The sequence below is a fragment of the Diabrotica virgifera genome, chromosome 8 (assembly GCF_917563875.1).
Source record: "Diabrotica virgifera virgifera chromosome 8, PGI_DIABVI_V3a".
Lineage (NCBI taxonomy): Eukaryota > Metazoa > Arthropoda > Insecta > Coleoptera > Chrysomelidae > Diabrotica > Diabrotica virgifera.
The window spans coordinates 61,346,887-61,366,316 of NC_065450.1; the positions used below are offsets into that span (position 1 = coordinate 61,346,887).

Below are 19,430 nucleotides of genomic sequence, written 5' to 3' on the forward strand. Positions count from 1 at the left end.
TGCAAGCTATTCCTATATTATTTCACATCCTTTAGCCATTTACTGGCGAAATTCTATCTTTGTTTATCTAAATATTAGGCGTCCTTTTTTACCTATTTTGCTTCAGTTTCCTCAGCGGTATATGATTAGTTGCTGCTCTAGAATTCAGAGCTCCTAGCATTATTACTGGAAATTGGTTGAGTTGCTTCATGTTGCGTTTCTTTGTGTTAATAATTTTCCAAGTTTATTTTACTTTTTCTTACTTGGCTGCGCCGGAGATTTTCAGAAGATTTGCAGACCAAGACCCAAGACAGATTTAGTCTCTGTTTCGAGTAGGGACATATTCGTTCCCGAATATTTATATCAATTTTTATCGACTTATGTCGTTTAATTTAATACTTTTAATTATGTAGTCTTCACTTTATACCCAATAACGGTCTGGGTTTGCAGTTATTAGCGGAAGTACTTTAAAGTGCACTCAAGATGGACAGATAGATCCAAAAACGTTCAGCTTAATTTTTAATGAAATATTTCTAACAATTACATAAGAAGTTTTCATTTTTAATGTTAAAGTATTTTAATAATTTTTCTTTTTGCTCTCTTTTTACTTTGAGAGTTTCTGCACAAACTTTATAAGAATAGACGTTTTTTAAAATAAATAGTTTTCTAACTGGTATTCCATATAAAAGTTTTTCGTATCTATATTTCCGGCCTTCATATCTACATCCACCAAAGATTCTTCGATAATTTTCCAGCGGATAAATCCCTGTACACGCATGCATGCCTCCCGTACAATAAATTCACTTGTTCATTTCCCTATTCGTTGGATTCGAGAAACGAATGCTCCAACTTTAGTGCAGAAATTTGCATACAATCCAAATTCATATACGAATATATAAGTTTAATGTTGTAACTGCTGACGTCTTTAATAGTTTCGATTCTCTTGCATATCCCTTAAATAATTTTTCGCTTTGAATGTAAATGAGAGTTTCGCTTGTGTTGGTTTATTGAAAGATATTCATAGGAACAATACACATAAAATCAGATTTACTTACTTTTATCAGCGGTATAGATAAAATAAAAATAAATTAAAGTAAGTTATCAATCGAAGTAGCACGGAAAACGACAATAAATATCGTTCCCATACCACCAGAGTGACAACAGGTGGAATACTTTCTTCGGTTACAACCTCCCGAGATTTTCAAAAATTATAAATCATACAGGATGCCGAGGAAATTAAGATGAGAGAATTTTAAATAATTCACAACCCATCTGCTCAGCGTGGTAAAAGTTCCAACAAGAAAGATTCCTTAGTACTCAACAAAAGAGTAACTGAATTAAAATGTAAAAACATTTTGAATTTCTTTGCAACACGAAAATGCAGCAGCTGCATAATACTCTGGTTAAATAGGAGAGTGCAGGAAGAGTCTATACCGGTTTCGTAGGTTTTTTTCTCCTCATCAGTAGTCCCATATCCTCTTCTCTCCTATTTCCCCAGGCATCATTCTTTGGGCCTTCCGAATTGCAAAGAACGAAATGTCACGGATGTACTAGTACTAGAGCCATCTACCGAAAAACAAAGTAAGTAAAAAACCTCCGAAACCGGTATAGACTCTTCCTGTACTCTCGGATTTAACCAGAGTATTATGCAGCTCCTGCATTTTCGTGTTGCAAAGAAATTGAAAATGTTTATACGTTTTAATTCATTTACTCTTTTGTTGAGTACTAAGGAATTTTTCTTGTTGGAACTTTTACCACGCTGAGCAGATGGGTTGTGAATTATTTAAAATTCTCTCATCTTTATTTCCTTGGCATCCTGTATGATTTATAATTTTTGAAAATCTCGTAAGGTTGTAACCAAAGAAAGTATTCCACCTATTGTCAATCTGGTGGTATGGGAACGATATTTATTGTCGTTTTCTGTGCTACTTCGATTGATAACTTACTTTGTTTTTAGATAGGTGGCTCTAGTACATTCGTGACATTTCGTTCTTTGCAATTCGGAAGGGCCTAAATTATGATGCCTGGGGAAATCTGAGAGAAGATGATAATTATGGGACTACTGATGAGGAGGAAAAAACCTACGAAACCGGTATAAACTCTTCCTGCACTCTCCGATTTAACCAGAGTATCATGCAGCTGCTGCATTTTCGTGTTGCAAAGAAATTGAAAATATCTATACATTTCAAAATAAATTATTGTTCTTCTTCTTCTTCTTATATTGCGCCGTCTCCTTTCGAAGGTTGGCGACTGTAACAAACAGAAGAAGAAAACTTCTGTTGGAGTGAAAGTAAAAAGAAAGATATACTCCAAAAGAAGTAAGGAAAAAAATATCAAGAAGGGGGTATTAAAAGGGATAATAGTAGAAGTGGGAAGAGACAGAGGCAAACTGAATAGAGTTGGCTAGCAAGAGATACAAGAGAACAACTTGACACTCAAGGATGGATACGGCTCGTTTGCATGCCTGTCGAAGAACAGTAGCTCTATGTAGATAGTAATGATGACTAAAAGGTGAACTAATAAAATAAGAATAATGTACTGAAGAGGAATGAAGATAAATAATTTCTAAAGACGAACAAGATAAATAAATCTAACAAATCATGGGCGCCATGAAAATGATCTTCGATCATTTTCCCAGATATCTTATACTGCTGTCAAATATTACATATATCAAACCTGTAATAATGAACATAAAAGAATAATAAAATTCATGATATACAAAATAAATAAACATTTATTAAAATTAACTACCAGATTTTTAACAATCTCTGAGTTAGACAAATTAAATATAATGTGACTCTAAAATGACATATGTTATATAAAAGCTATATTTGTCTAAGATCATAACAATAATGTTACCTTTGCCAATTGTAGCAAAATTACTACTTTGCAGTAGTATTTGTAGAACGAAAATGATAAGATGAAATAAGTGAAGGAAGAGTGATGAACTGATAATAGAAGTAAGGAGAGACAGAGGCAAACTAAATAGAATTGGCTAGCAAGAGATACAAGAGAACAGCTTGACACTCAAGGATGGGTACGGCTCATTTGCATGCCTGTCAAAGAACAGTAGCTCAATCTAAAGAGGGATGATGACTAGAACAAGAAAATATAAAAAGAGAGGCTTATAAAAAAGATAGAATAAATATAAAAATATAATAAAAATAGGAAAATATAGGAGATAAATAAAAGAGACTGAATTATGGGTGCCATAATGGAAACTGCAGCTTTGGAAACTGCTGCACGAAAAATCTCTGCTGATGAACGGTCAAACTATCTTCTCATCTCTTTCAGCCATGAGTTCTGGCGTCTTCCTACTGATCTTTTGCCCTGCACTTTACCGTCCAATATGATTTGAAGTTGCTCATATCTATCCCCTCCCAACACATGGTCTAAGTATTGTATCTTTCTGTCTTGGATTATTCTTAGTAATTCTTTTTGTTTGTTCATGCGCCGAAGTACCTCATTGTTAGAAACTTATTGTACCCATTGAATTCTCAGCATCCGTTTGTATATGTTACAGTTCTAGTTGATTCTCAGTTAGAGTTGACTATTCCTAGTTCGTGTCAACTCAAACTAAAACGAACAATAAGAGTTATTCATTTGAAAAAATTAATTCAACTTTTACTAGTTGAAGTACTCTTCCTAACCCTCGTTAGTAAAAATAGATCGTGGGAAAAATAAAATCAACTCTTACTAGTTTGAGTTGACGATTCCTGGATCGATTCAGTAAATGTAGATTATACGAGTATAATCTCACGTGCTTTTTTGATGAGTGTGCGTCTCTTTGTTTTGGCCGTTTCAACTATTTAACCCGATTTGAACATATCCGGTAACATAGGAAGTTGTTGAATGCTCGAATATTAATATACCTAATACAATTGATCCAAATAATGGCATAACCCAGACATTCAAAGTGAAAGTTATCCTCCAAAACCAAATTGTTCTATATGGTCCACATATTCTTCAGTTAAAAGTTACACCATTTTGAGCGTCGGGTTTGGGGGGAGAGGGGGGAGAAGTCGGTAAATTCGTAGTATTTTACGTTTTTCGTCAATATTTCTAAAACTATGCGGTTTAGCATGAACAACCTCCCATACTCCACATATTGTTCAATAAAAAGTTACATAATTTTGAGCGTCCGGTTTGGGGGAGAGATGGGGTAAAAGTCGGTAAATTAGTAGTCTTTTTACGTTTTTCGTCAATATTTCTAAAACTATGGTTTAGCGTAAACAATGTTCTATACGAAAATGTTCTACATCAAATTTTAGACAGAAAAGGTTGTATACATATGTGTTATAAATTCAACGGTTGCAGAGTTAGGGAGGGTGAAAAGTGGAGGTTTTCGATACTTTTTACAATATTTGGGTAATTGAGGCATGGCTTTGGGTGGTGAGGTTGACGTTGCTTCAAGGGCTTATCACTAACCGTGACCAGACACCTCGTAACGCGACAGTTCGTAACCGGACAGTTGGTAACGGACAATTCTTAACAGCGACAGTTCGTAACGGCGACACTTAGTAACTCCGAGAGTTCGTAACTATACAAATTCGTAACGGACAATTCGTAACGTCCAAATTGAATTATTGTGTTTATTTTTGTTAACGTGGAGACTAACTGTTATTACAGTTATAATTGAAATTATGTTTATCAATTTAACGAATATGTACGGATAAACATGTTTAACACATTTTATATTTCGTGTTTCAGAATATTTAAAAGTCTTTAAACATAAACAAATATATTTAAATACATAGAAACTTTTGACATTATTTTTAAAATTTTATCACTCTTATTGTTCCTTAAATTTGCATATACCTAGCAGGGGCGTCATTTGATAGGGGGCAGGGGGCGCATTTGCCCCCCCTGACCCTGAAAATTATTGAAATTTACAAAAAATAGATCAATTTTGTATTATGTTTGCATATAAATGTATTGTATATAATGCTTGCCCCCCCCCCTATCAAAATTTCAAATGACGCTCTTGATACCTAGACAAAGGAACAATGACGTACTTAATTCCTGAAATCCTTAATCTGACAACCGTTTATAGACATTCCAAACTTTTTAAATAAACATTTTTTAAAGGAACGACTATATTTACCTGTTATTATAATAAACCTTGTGATTGGTAATAGCTTTGGGGCATTCAATCAACGGTTATAGCTGATAAGAGGGATGGCTTGTAATACTTTAATACTTGGTTTAACTACTTTTATTATGTTCTGAAACACGAAATATGAAATGCCTTAAAAATGTTTATCCTGATACTGATTCCTTAAATTGATGAACATAATTTCATTTATAACTGTAATAACAGTTAGTTTCCACGTTAACAACAATAAACAGAATAATTCAATTTAGAGGTTACGAATTGTCCGTTACGAATTTGTATAGTTACGAACTGTCGCCGTTACGAATTGTCGCCGTTACGAACTGTCGCTGTTACGAATTGTCCGTTACCAACTGTCCGGTTACGAAGTGTCGCGTTACGAGATGTCATGGAACCATCACTGACATACCATCGGCCACTGAAATAGCAAATTTTATTTACAAAACACAATCCTGTTAAAGAAAATTTCTTTCATCAGTACTAATATTATAAATTGCCCAAAAAATATAAAAAGTATCGAAAACCTCCACTTTTCACCCCTTCATAACTCGGGAACCGTTGGTTTTATAACAATTATGTAGAGGACCTTTTTTGTTTTAAATTTTATGTATAACATTTTCGTAACAAAGAATAAATATTCATCAAAAAATAAAACAAAATTTATTAAGAAACAAAGGGAACGCTTTTGCTAGGTTCCTTACTCGTTTTACCTGATTACCGAAGACCTTGTTTCAACACTTGTTTAAAGACTAACCGCCGGTGCCTGCCTACACGTGCTAACTCAAACACTTGTATTTTTTTATATTAGCACGATCCATGAATAAGTAATAAGTTGTAGGTAAACTACAAAGTTGCAGAAATTCGGAAACTGGTCAATGCAAGTTTTGTACGGTGGGTCATAAAAATAATCCCAATACTCAATGTTCGATACTCGTGTTTATAGCACTCTCATCCTTCAGCCTGTACTTTTAGGTAATTCAACTGAAACTGAATTCTAAATATAGAATATGTAGCGATAGGGATAATAATAATAAAGATAAATATAAACCGTCTGGGAATAGTCAACTCCTACAGGATAATCAACTTGAACTGTAAATATACATATACATCTCAAAGGTATCTATTCTTTTTTCTGTTTCAGAGTCCATTGTCCAACTTTCACAGCCATATAGCAAAACATATAACATCTGATCATTCGCATTCTGAGCTCTAGACTAATGTCTGATCTTGTAAACAGATCGGTGCAAATCGACCTTATATCGGATCCTCTACTATTGAGGAGGTTAAACAAATACAATAATTTAAATGCCAACAGCTCTAAGTAAAGGAGGTAACGATTCGCCTTAATTTACTATTTTAATATTACTCACAGTTAAAGCATAATCTCCCTTACAATGTAAAAATTATATATACACATATATTTTATATGATCATGTTACTGGATTAACGGCAAATAAACTTTAACCTAAAATATATGTAGTATAATCCCGGCGAATTAGAAGATAAACTGTTTTGCAAAATAGGTCATGCGGAAAATTAACCGGTTACTCTTTGGTATTACAAGCGGTAACTATTTAGTGTCATTACACTAATTTATATATGTAACTACGGAAAATAAAGATAGCTCTCCGTCCAGAGTTAAACGTTTTGCTTCATACAATGTTCGTACATAAATTACCTTCAGAAATTTAAGCTATTTATTCTAACGAGCAAGGTTAAGCTGTAAGACTTGAGAATTAAAACAAAAGTTACATGTTGAGGTCATTTTAAATCCTGCAACAACGAAAAGAGCGCGTAACAATAAAATCAATAAAAGTAGAAGAGCAGGAAGTAATTGTAATAATTTTCATAAAATCAAATATAAATATCTTGACAGCGCTGTTAGCAATTATCACTAATTAAACATTAAACGCTAGTTTAACTCTTTCTGAACAAAACTGAACTGAAGAATAGTTAAAAAGACTGATATTTATTAATCAACTAGCATTTTACCACAAAAGTTCATTGTTATAAAGTTATAACTTACCCCGCGCTTGGTGCTATACCCTATTCCACGAACATACGCCTGTTTTGGATTACTTTGACAACGAATATTTTACTGTGCAAAATAAGAACAAAAGTAAATTGCAAATTACATTGTTGTTTATTGGAATAATTATTAGCGCCATTTACTTTCGTACTTCTTATGTTGCACATTAAAATATTCGTTGTCGAAGTAATCCAAAACAGGCGTATGTTCGTGGAATGGCCCATAGTTGTATCATCTATTGGGACAGGTTGTAACTAGGGATGGCGGTTTTTGACAAAACACCGGTTTTCGGTTATACCGTTTTTTTTGCTTACGGTTTAACCTGGCGGTTATAACCGGCCAAAAAAACCGGTTTTTGGAAAAACCGGTTTTCGGTTTTTTTAATCCAATAGATTACAAAGTTACATTTACACGTCACTTTAGTTTGCGATACTCCATTCGACTCGATATCAATATGATCAAAATTAGTACTATCGAAAGGACGTGTATTACTTTTAACACGTTTGTATATTTGTAGAATAGGTACATTTTAACTCATTTAATACTTCCTGTATGAGTGTATCGTTTTGAAAACGTAGTGAAATTCTTGGAGATTCGTATTCGTAATCAGTAATTCGATATTCATAGTCAGAGCATATTTTTGGTAATCGGAAAAACTCATTCGCCCACTTTCAATGTCAAGAGTTAAGTGTGAAAAATAGATGATGTTTGCGTCTAATTCAACCAGATCACTTCTTATGTAAATATTATGATTACAAATACCTTTTCAAGGAAATATTATAATAAAACTTAATAATTAATTGTTTCTGGCTGATGTGAGATTGCACTTTCAGTTTGCTTCTGTATTTTATAAAATAAAATAAAATTTGAATTATGGTTTTGTTTGGAATAATTACTTGAGAATAATAATTATGATTGGGATCCGAAATAATACCTAACGTAATCCTAATCACCGTACAAACCTAATAACCGGTTTTTACTTTAAAAAGAAAAAACCGGTTATAACCGGGACAAAAAAAAACAACCGGTAAAACCGGTTATTGCGAAGTAAAAAAACCGGTTTTATGTTTAAACCGGTAGGTTTTTCTCATCCCTAGTTGTAACGGTACGAAAATTAAGAATTTTTAAGTATATCTCGAAGAAAATACCTCTATTAACAGATATTGCTCGACTTATTGTCTTACCTTACCAATAGTCTAAGAGCTAGAGCGGAAAAATCATCGTCATAAGTAATATGGAGTTTGGCATGTGCAATGTGTCTATTGTATATTGATAATTATGACCCCTTTGCTACAGGAAGTAGCAATAAGGGATGAAAGGGGAAAGTTAGTGTAGTCTTTAAAGGTTTTCACCTCCTATTTTGTTAAACCTCCATCGATTTGCATGAAAATTGGTGACTAGTTAGAACATACCTCAGGAAATAAAAATGATTTGGTGCCAACTTGCACTTTTACCCTGGGGGTGGATACCACCCCTTCTCGAGGGTGAAAACGATTTTATTAAAAATAACCCCACAAATCGATAGAGGGACAAATTATAAGTAAAATTTGTTATATCATGTTATTAAAATAAATCAATACTTTTTGAGTTATTAAAGATCAAAGATTTGTCTGTTTAAGAGCACATGCGTGAAGTTACGGATGATAAAAAGAACATATTAATTAATTGTATGTTACTAAAATATTATTTTTATATTATTTCGATATTTTAAATTTAGCAAAAATGTATTCGAATATGTCAAATGTACCCATTATTGGACACCCCCAGTTTCTGGACATTTATAATGAAAAAAAAATTCAATTAAATATCGAAATAATACAAAAATAATATTTTACTAACATACAATTAATTACCATGTTCTTTTCATCATCCGTAACTTCACGCATATGCTCTTAAATAGACAAATCTTTGATCTTTAATAACTCAAAAAGTATTGATTTATTTTAATAACATGATATAACAAATTTTACTTAAAATTTGTCCTCTATCGATTTGTGGAGTTATTTTTAATAAAATAGTTTTCACCCGCGGGAAGGGGTGGTATTCACCACCAGGGTAAAAGTGCAAGTGGCACCAAATCAGTTTTGTTTCTTGAGATATGCTCTAACTAGTCACCAATTTTCATGCAAATCGATGGAGGTTTAACAAAATAGGAAGTGAAAACCTTTAATGACTGCACTAACTTTCCCCTTTCATGACTTATTGCTACTTTCTGTATCCACTGAGGTGTCAGCCTGAAAGAGGTCATAATTGTCAATATACAATGGACACATTTCACAGGAAAAACTCCATATTACTTATGACGATGATTTTTCGGCTCTAGCTCTCCGTCTACCATCATTAACAATGTCAAACCAAAAAATATCACTTCGTTCAGCATGTTGACTAGGCTACTAGGGGCTTGATCAGTGGCGGTTGGTATATAAGTGCTGCGGAGCTGCAGAACCACCAAAATAATCCAAACAAAATTACTTTGAAAATTAAATAAAAAATATCACTACTTATAAAATCTAAATTCATTTAGATGGTTTTCGTGCATGGCCGCCTTTATTTTAATCTGTCGTCCGTCGCATCTCATGGCGATAGCAAGTCCCACTTATTTGACCGGACCGGTGCTACTCCGAGCTGTGAACTGTTAAAGATATCCCCGATAACACCCGCTCAACCCTCGCCTACACTTTTCAGACGACGACTGAAAGCAATATTTGAGCTGCATTTGTCGCAGTTCGAACTAGTGTGTAGAAACCTACGTTTATTGTAATTTTAAATAATCGGTGATCGCCACGCGACGACTGTTAAAATAAGTTGTCCTGCACGTAATTCGGTATTTATATTAAGTATATGAGAATAAAAGTGCTGTTCAGGATGGATGTTATTTATAATTTGATTAATGTTGAGAGATTCTTTAAATATTCTTATGACGAAAAACTAGAATTAAAATGCAAAGGACGTCCTTTGCCGGATATTAAAATCGAAAAAGAAGGATCAAGCCGAGGGAAAAATTACAAACGACAATTTAATTGCGATATTTATACGAGAAATAGTTGGATATGTGGCTGCAACAGAAAAAACGCTCTTTTCTGTTTTCCTTGTGTACTCTTTGGAGGTGATAAGTCATGGACGCAAGTTGGTGTAACAGACTTAGTACATTTAAGTGATAAAATAAAAAAGCACGAAACTCCTAAGCATCATTTGCACAATCAAATGGAATATGCTTTATTAGGCTCCGTGAATATTAAAGAACAGTTAGATTCTGCATACTGGATAAATGTTCAAAAATTCAATGAAGCTGTAACAAAAAATAGGTATGTTCTCTCAAAAATTATAGACTGCATAAAATTTTGTAGTGTTTTCGAATTGGCGCTTCGGGGACACGACGAGACACAAACATCCGACAATCCTGGAATTTTTCGCGGCCTCATAAATTTTACTGCTGAATTGGATAGAACTTTAGCACAACACTTGGAAGAATCGACGGTTTTTAAGGGCATTTCTAAAGAAATTCAAAATGATATTTTGGACTGCATGTTGGAATTATGCCAGGATAAAATTTTGGAGGAAATTCGGGAATCTCCATATCTAGCTGTCATGACCGACGAGACTACAGACATTTCAGCAAAATCACAAATGGTTGTAGTATTTAGATATTTGGTACCTTCAAAATTAAATGCAGATACTTTAAGCAAAAACATTTTCAGTGTTTTGGATCCTATCCTGGAAAACTCAAATAATAAACTAATTGCTCAGAGTTATGATGGGGCAGCGGTCATGTGTGGACAGCACGCAGGAGTTCAAGCCAGAATCAAAGAAAAATATCCATTTGCTCATTTTGTACACTGTTACGCGCATCAATTAAATTTAATAATGTCTAAGGCTTGTTCCGAAAACTCTCAAGTTAGACTTTTTTTTGGAAATTTAAATGAAATCCCTACCTTTTTTAAAAATTCGCCACAACGAGTGGCAGTTTTAGATAAAATCGTCCAAAAGAAAATTCCTCATGGCGCTCCAACTCGCTGGAACTTCAATATTCGAACTGTTAATGTTGTGTTTGAACATCGATCTTCTTTTATCGAATGTATGGAAGAAATAGAAGAATCGTTTGATAAGGCAGCTGTCTGTAGTTCAGCGTCTTCCATTCGAAGAATACTAGTGGATCAAAATTTTGTTTTTTGGTTAACATTTTTCCATCGCATAATGCCACAAGTAGACGTTTTGTATAATGCCCTTCAAAAGACTAAAACGGATCCTTTGGAAATCAATAAAAAGGTGACAGATTTCGAAAGATACATGAATTCAGTTAGAAATTCAATAGATGATACCATTGACCAAGGTTCTAGTTTATGCGTTGAACCATTACCAACTAAAAGGTTACGGAAGGATAACAGTCCAGTAGATCATCGGAGAGCATCTAGCGAAGTTTGTGATATAATCATAAATAATTGTGCAAATGATAGATTTGCTTTTAAAAATCACCTACTTGCAACTTCATTGCTTTATCCTGAGCAATTTGATAATTATTGTGCTAATTTCCCAGATGATAATTTAAGCCTGACTTGCGCGTCATATCCAAATTTAGATAGGGAGCGCTTGAAGACTGAATTATCTGTTATTTATTTTAGAAGAGACTGTAGAGACATTAATGGGGCAATACCTTTTTTAAAATTTTTAATTGAAAATAATTTAACAGAGCCTTTTCAAGAAACTGTAAAACTGCTTCAAATTCTAATTACAGTGCCCATGAGTACGGCAGAAGCTGAAAGGTGCTTTTCGAGTTTAAAACGGATTAAAACATTCTTGCGAAATTCCATGACTGAAGACCGACTTGTAGCATTAACCATGTTGTCGGTAGAAAAAACACTTATAAAAGAAATACCAAACTTTAATGAAAAAGTTATAGACAAGTTTGCTTTAAAAAAAATCGACGAATCGAGCTTATTTATAAAAAAAATAATATATTTGGCTCTGTGTGTAGTTAGTTCGTAAGACCCTATAATGCAATTATTGTTGTGGCGATTTTGTTTGTAGTGTTTTTTCGTTTGCATTCCTTAGTTTCGCGTATTTATCGATAAAATTCTACTAAAAACATAAACTATAAAACAATTACTAGTGTGCCATAATGTACCATTGCTATTTTTGATATAATTGGATTTATCTTCAATTTGAAAAGAAGAAAATCGGTAAGTTCTTTATTATTTTTTAATAGATATAACATAATGAATAAATATATGGTGTAAAATATCAAACTAAAAGCCTCGTTGTAAAATACAACGATTAAAAGATATTGAATTAAAAAAAACCAAAAAATACTGCAGAACTACCAAATTTTTGAGTCACCAGCCGCCACTGGGCTTGATAAGACTATTTTCATACTTCTTTGCCATATTTTCAATGGGCTTGTATCAGTGTTTTATTAATCTCTAAAAACAGATATTTTTTATAAAGAAAAAAACAAAAAGAGATTGGGCTCGTCCGGGATTTGAACCCGGGACCTCCCGCACCCTAAGCGGAAATCATACCCCTAGACCAACGAGCCATGTGAATCCTTGAGTAAATGTAGTCATATACGCAAAGTTTAAGATCAGCTTTGGAAAACACTATTCAGAGTTATGTTTACCGGTAATATTATAAAGTTTATTGATGTTATAATATTAATACAAGATAAATAAGAGTAAGCATAATCAAATTTATTATTTTTTTAGTTAAAAAAGTCGCTAAAAATTTTTGACAATTGCTTCGCATTTGACACATGGGTCAATGGTCTAGTCTAGAGTCAAGGGGTATGATTTCCGCCTAGGGTGCGGGAGGTCCCGGGTTCAGATCCCGGACGAGTCCAGCTTTTTTATCATTCATTAATAAAAATTAAATAAATCAAATTATTTAGAATCGACCATAGCTATAATGATATAGTCTGTAATTCTTTGATACATTCAAGGTTGAGTAATGAAAAATTTTAAGTTTTAAATAAGTACATATATTTATTCGGCAACTATTTCAAGAATGCATATTAATATGTATATTATACACAAGCGAAATCCCTATGGAATGAAATAGCTATTTGTATAACAAGGGAGGAAAGTGCTACTTTTCCTCCCAAGAATGAAGTTTACTGCCCGACGCGTAGCGGAGGGCAGTAATCATTCAAGGGAGGAAAAGGCACTTTACTCCCATGTTATACATATGGTTTTTCCACCTTCCTCAAATAACAAGTCATTTTTTCATTTTTACTTAATTTATTTATGTAACTAACCAACAAAATTTATTAGAACTAAAACTAACAAGTACGTACAATATAACTGTCAACTGTCAAATATAAGTCAAATTAATAATGTAAACATTGTTAAATTAAAATAACAATTTACTGTTTTTTACCATTCTGCAAAATACAGAGTGTTTTATAAATAAACGTTAAAATGTATAGAAACTTACGTAATAGAAAATAGATATTGTACAGGGCGTCAATAAGTTACATTTCATGAATGAAATACCATGACGTCACTTTTACTTTTCCTCCCTAGGGAGGAAAAATATTTTCCTCCCTAGGGAGGAAAAGTACAACTTTGCTCCCTACAATCAGGTCCGGAAAAGTATACTTTCGGTAGAGGTAGGTGGAAAAATCATATCTCAATACTAGACATAAAAAGAGAGATAAGAACAATAAATTGTGAAAAGTACCGAGGATCTGGATATATGAGTAGAATATTAGTTATGGGAAAGTTTTGAAGAATCGAACCCAAAAAGAATATTTATTATTATTTATATTCTGAAGCAAGAGAACAAACAGGATTTCGTATGGAGGGCGATCAACTATTGACCACATTTTCTCCTTAATCCAAATAATAGACAAATAACAAATATAGCAATGAATCAAGAAATCTCTATCCTATCTACTTACGGAAAACCTAAGATATTGTTCCACTGAAGAAGCTGTGATAATTGATAATCAATGGAAAGTACGAATATTAGGTGGCATACTATAAGTACTAATAAAAGACATCCAAGTACTAGGTAGGTACACCTACAATCAACCCAAAACAAAAATAAAAATTGACAAAAATAACAACCAGGGTTTGTGGGTTGTGTTTTGTAACCTGAAAGGGATTGAAGCAGAGATTAGAAGAGGGATTGTAGCTAGGTACCATGAAAGTGCTATCTTGGAGAAGAGCGAAGAACATTCCAAATAATTTAATTTAATAATTTTTACCTAATTTTTATTAATGAATCATTAAAAAGTTGGGCTCGTCCGGGATTTGAACCCGGGACCTCCCGCACCCTAAGCGGAAATCATACCCCTAGACCAACGAGCCATGTTGTGTCAAATGCAAAGCGAATGTCAAAAATTTTTAGTTAAAAAAATTTACTAAAAACAGATAGGAAAATTTTATTATGTTTTACTCGTATTTATTCTGTAAGTATTAATATTATAACATTATTAAACTTTATATATTATTATATACTATTCGTTATCAAAATAAATAATATTGTTAAATAAATAAATAATATAATTAAAATTGTTATTATTGATAATAGAGGTCAATGATCGTTCCGCTCGAATCGATAATTCGAAAACAATGTTCATGGCTCGTTGGTCTAGGGGTATGATTTCCGCTTAGGGTGCGGGAGGTCCCGGGTTCAAATCCCGGACGAGCCCAAAATTTTTTTTTATTTTTTATTGATAATTTTTCAATATTTAAAATTATTACATTGTATATTTCGATAATGTGTGACAATATCTCGACATGCGAGATAAACGTACAAGTCTCCTCCACCAATAACATTTCATGGTTCACGCGGTTTACTTAGTAAAAAAGCTAAAACATTATTTTTGTAATAGTTCTTATAATATAATTCTATGTACAGGGTGTCCCGAACTGGTAGGTTTTACAGATTTTACGCCCAAAATTAGAGGAGATCGAAGAGGAGATAGAAAAAACATCGTGAAGATAAATAATATGTCCTGACTTCTTTGTCGTTAAAAGGAACGATTGCCAATCACACCATCAGTATCTCCCCAGATTAGCGAGATACAGGGCGATTATTGAAAAATGTCGAAAACAACAGGGGTAGAGATCTTTTATAAGTAAATAAAAAAAACTTTAGATAGGTATATTCTGGACGAGTTGAGTGGCGTATCAAATATTTTTTAGATCAGTGGTGGGCAAACTTTTTTAATGGGGGACCACAAAGTTCAAGAAATTCTATAGGAGGATCAGAATTACAGAAAAAATGCATTTTGTGTTAAGGCTATATGTATACTATCTTACTATCTATGTTTATGGACCCTCGACGGACCGGATTAAATACTTTCGCGGGCCGGAGTTGACCCGCGGGCCGTACTTTGCTCATCACTGTTTTAGATGGTCTTACTAAGAAAGAAAATTGTAAAATATATAGAAAATAATGTATTTGTTCCTTTGTAAAAGGTATATTTAAAAGACCCCAATAAGGCTTACATCACAAAACAAAACGTTTTCGGATTAATAGGTAATCCATCATCAGTGTTAAGCCAATAGCATGCATGCGTGAGCCACCAAAAAGTTATGGGTAAAAACCCTTTAAAAGTTTCAAGATCTTAAATGATACTACATATTATTAGATATTAATACAGAAGGATGTTGCAAATATTCCTGGATATAACCCAGGGCAACACAGGACTCTAACCCACGTGGATGTGATATGCAAGGAATGAACCTCACATATTGAAAATTGAGTGTCAACTGACACTCAAATTTGACTCAAAACTGACAAATTTTCAATATGTGAGGTTCGTTCATTGCATATCACATCCACGTGGGTTAGAGTCCTGTGTTGCCTTGGGTTATATCCAGGAATATTTGCAACATCCATCTGTATTAATAATAATATGTAGTATCATTTAAGATCTTGAAACTTTTAAAGGGTTTTCACCCATAACTTTTTGGTGACTCACGCATGCATGCTATTGGCTTAACACTGATGACAGATTACCTATTAATCCGAAAACGTTTTGTTTTGTGATGTAACCCTTATTGGGGTCTTTTAAATATACCTTTTACAAAGGATCTTGTATTTTTTTTATTTATGGTATACAGCCAGCTACAGGAATTTTATTTTCCTCGTGGATTTTTAATGTATTTGTATGCTTCGAGTACTTCGAAAAGGCGTTCGATAAAGTACAGCATGTAAAATTAATGCAGATGCTAAAAAATATAGGAATAGATGTCACAGATATTCGTGGCATTAAAACTTTGTACTGGAATCAAACTACTATCGTAAAAAATTTGAGATAACTACACAAACGACATCTCCATACAACGAGGAGTCAGACAAGATTGTATTTTGTACCCAACATTGTATAATATTAACCAACCATTTATTTAAAAAGGTACTTAAAACACAGCCATATGGAATAAAAACCAACGGCGAAGTCCTTAATTAGAAGTAGTTAATTAGATACCCGGACGATCAGTAATTCTGTCAAAAAATATTGAAGGTGTCCAAATTCTACTTGATCGTATTCACGAAGTAGTAGAGGGCATTAAAATAAACTCAAAACCAAATGTTTAGTCTTTAGTCGTAACCCACGTCCAGATTCATAGCTTCATAGAAATAAATCGCAGAATAGCCATGACTAAAACTACTTATATAAAAATGAAGACATTTCTATGGAATAATCAACTCAGTTTAGAATGTACAGTAAGGGAAGAAACTCTTACTGTATAATATAATATGTATCTAAAAAATGTATATAATTTAAGTATAATTAGGTCGTTACAAAAGATGTTGTTTCTACAATCACAAACAAAACGAAGTTTGATTGACCGAGTTTGTTTGTGTAACCTCGCGGAGACTCACGTATCGTTTACTTTCAAAGTCCAAATTATAAGAAGATATAAAAAGCCCACAGAGGGATTAATATAAGGATTATAGTATTATTATTATTCAAGTTAAGATTAAGATCGTTACTATGCTAGTGAGCAGTCGTGCGAGATAAGTGTCTGAAAGAATACCCCGCGAAACAACATATTAGTAACCTTACGTTGATGGATGTTGTAACCTGTAAATAAAGTTATAAGTTAGAGTCAGTGTTTTCCTAAGGTCGTGATCCAACACGACCACTCGACACGGCTCCTTCCAACTCGATATTACAACCCTGCAACACGACAAGAACTAAAACAAAGAACGGTTGAGTGCTATGTTTGGTCTGTACTTTTGTATGGTGCAGAAGTGGAGCCACTAAGAGTGTCGAATATGAGCAGAATTGAAGCAATGGAAATGTGGATTCGTAGACGGATGTTGAAGATACCTTGGAAAACAAGAAAAACTAATGAGAAAGTACTAAGGAGGGCTAACAAAGATAAAGAACTACTAAACGAAAAATATTTAAAAAAAAATCGTGAGGGGAAGTTTATATGGACTACTACAACTGATCCTTAAAGGCTAAATAGGGGGTCATAGAAGTATAGGAAGAAAACAAGGTTCTTGCTTAAAAAACAATCGTGAATGGACTCAGATATAAAATGCAGGACAATTATTTCATGTTGCAGAAGAACGAGAAGCCGTCACAATGGTGATCGGTGATCGCTATCGTCGGATAATTCTGATATAGCATATAAAGAAGAGCATAAAAATATGACTCAAGATTACATTTTCTGAATAAAAGCGATTTGGTCCTTTTATTTATTCTTCTTCTTCTTCTTCTTCTTCTTCTTCCTCTTCTTTTTCTTTTTCTTCTTCTTCTTCTTCTTCTTCTTCTACTTCTTCCTATTCTTATTCTTCTTCTTCTTATTTTAATAGGACCATGTTCTGTTTCTTCTGTTACAGTCTCTGGTGTTGGGCTTCTGTGTCTTCGCCCATTTCGCCATACGTTCAGGGCCCATCCCATCTACGTGGTCTCTCTACATGCGTTGTCGTAGTCTTGTCCATCTCACTACGTCTTAAACGCCTAGCTCTCTCAATGTGTCTTCGTTTCGTATTCTATCTCTAAGGGTTTGCTCACTACGGAGAGCATTGGATTGTATCCTCGCTCCGACCCTTATTTCCTGGTATTTATATTCATGAATTCTCGCATTTAAAATAATGTATTTATTTTACATACCTAACGATCGAAACTCTATTATCGATCGCTATGTAAAATAAATACATTATTTTAAATGCGAGAATTCACGAATATAACGAATATAAACACCAGGGAGCAAGGGTCGGAGCGAGGATACAATCCATTGTTCTCCGTAGTGAGTAGTGAGTACAACTTAAGTGTGATACCTCTTATGAATCTTAGGGTTTTCATCTCTGTTGTTCTCATTATTTGTTTGGTCTTTGTTGTCTCAGCCCTTGTGTCAGCTGCGTATGGCAGTACGGGTTTAACACATGTCTTATAAATGCGGATTTTGCTTTCGGTGCTCATATATTTATTCCGCCAGATTAGATTCCTTAGGAAACCAGATTGATATTCTCGCTGCTTTCGTTGCCTGTGCTGTTTTGTTTATTGCCACATATATGCCTGTTGCTAGATATTTCCACACCCAAGTATCTACAATCTATTATCTGTTCAATTATATGGTCGTCCACTTCTAATTTACATCTAATTGGGTTCTTGGATATTACCATCGATTGGATTTTATCTGTTGATAGTGTCAGGTTGTACTTTTCGGCGGTTATTTTAAATTGTTGTAGTAGGCGTCGTAAGTCATCTTCGTTTTCGGCTATTAATATTGCATCATCTGCGTAGCAAAGTATTCTCATGGTTAGGTTACCCATTTTGTACTCCTGATTCATTTTGTAAACGAGCTATGACTTCATCCATTATTAAATTAAATAATCATGGACTGAGGTTGTACCCTTTTCTAATGCCGACATTTATTTTGATTTTTTCTGAGCCTGTGGTGTTTTTTTATTTGTGCCCGTTTTTATTGAAGCAGCAATTGAATAATATATATGTTATTGTAAAAACCCAATTTCAGTTAAAACCCGAATTTACTAGGAAAAACTAGTTTTAACTATGAGTTTTAGACAATTCTAGTTTTAACTAGTGAAAACTAGAACTATCAAATATTTTCAGTTAATTCTAGTTGAAACTATACATATTTCAGTCAAAACTAGTCTTTACTAAACTTTTCAGTAATTTCTGGATTCAACTAAAACTCGGTAAATAATTTGCTGCTCTGGTTGTTTGTAAATAATTTCTCTAAAACGTAAAATACTGGACAAGATTGTTAACATAAAAAACGCAAGTCCTTTTACTACTTGTTTTTATTGTCTTGCATCCAGAATGCTAACATTTTCTCGATGTTTTGGCTAGCTCGCTCTACTGAACCTTAACTCTGGTTGTGC

The 19,430-nt window shown here is 33.6% G+C and overlaps 3 non-coding genes across 3 annotated transcripts; 1 reads left to right on the forward strand and 2 right to left on the reverse strand.

Annotated features, from left to right (window-relative positions):
- Positions 1-12,582: 12,582 nt before the first annotated feature.
- On the reverse strand, positions 12,583-12,654 carry Trnap-agg (transfer RNA proline (anticodon AGG)). The gene has a single exon. It is a non-coding gene; the product is annotated as a tRNA-Pro (tRNA).
- Positions 12,655-14,353: 1,699 nt separating this feature from the next.
- Positions 14,354-14,425, reverse strand: Trnap-agg (transfer RNA proline (anticodon AGG)). The gene has a single exon. It is a non-coding gene; the product is annotated as a tRNA-Pro (tRNA).
- A 272-nt stretch (positions 14,426-14,697) lies between these two features.
- Positions 14,698-14,769, forward strand: Trnap-agg (transfer RNA proline (anticodon AGG)). The gene has a single exon. It is a non-coding gene; the product is annotated as a tRNA-Pro (tRNA).
- Positions 14,770-19,430: the final 4,661 nt, after the last annotated feature.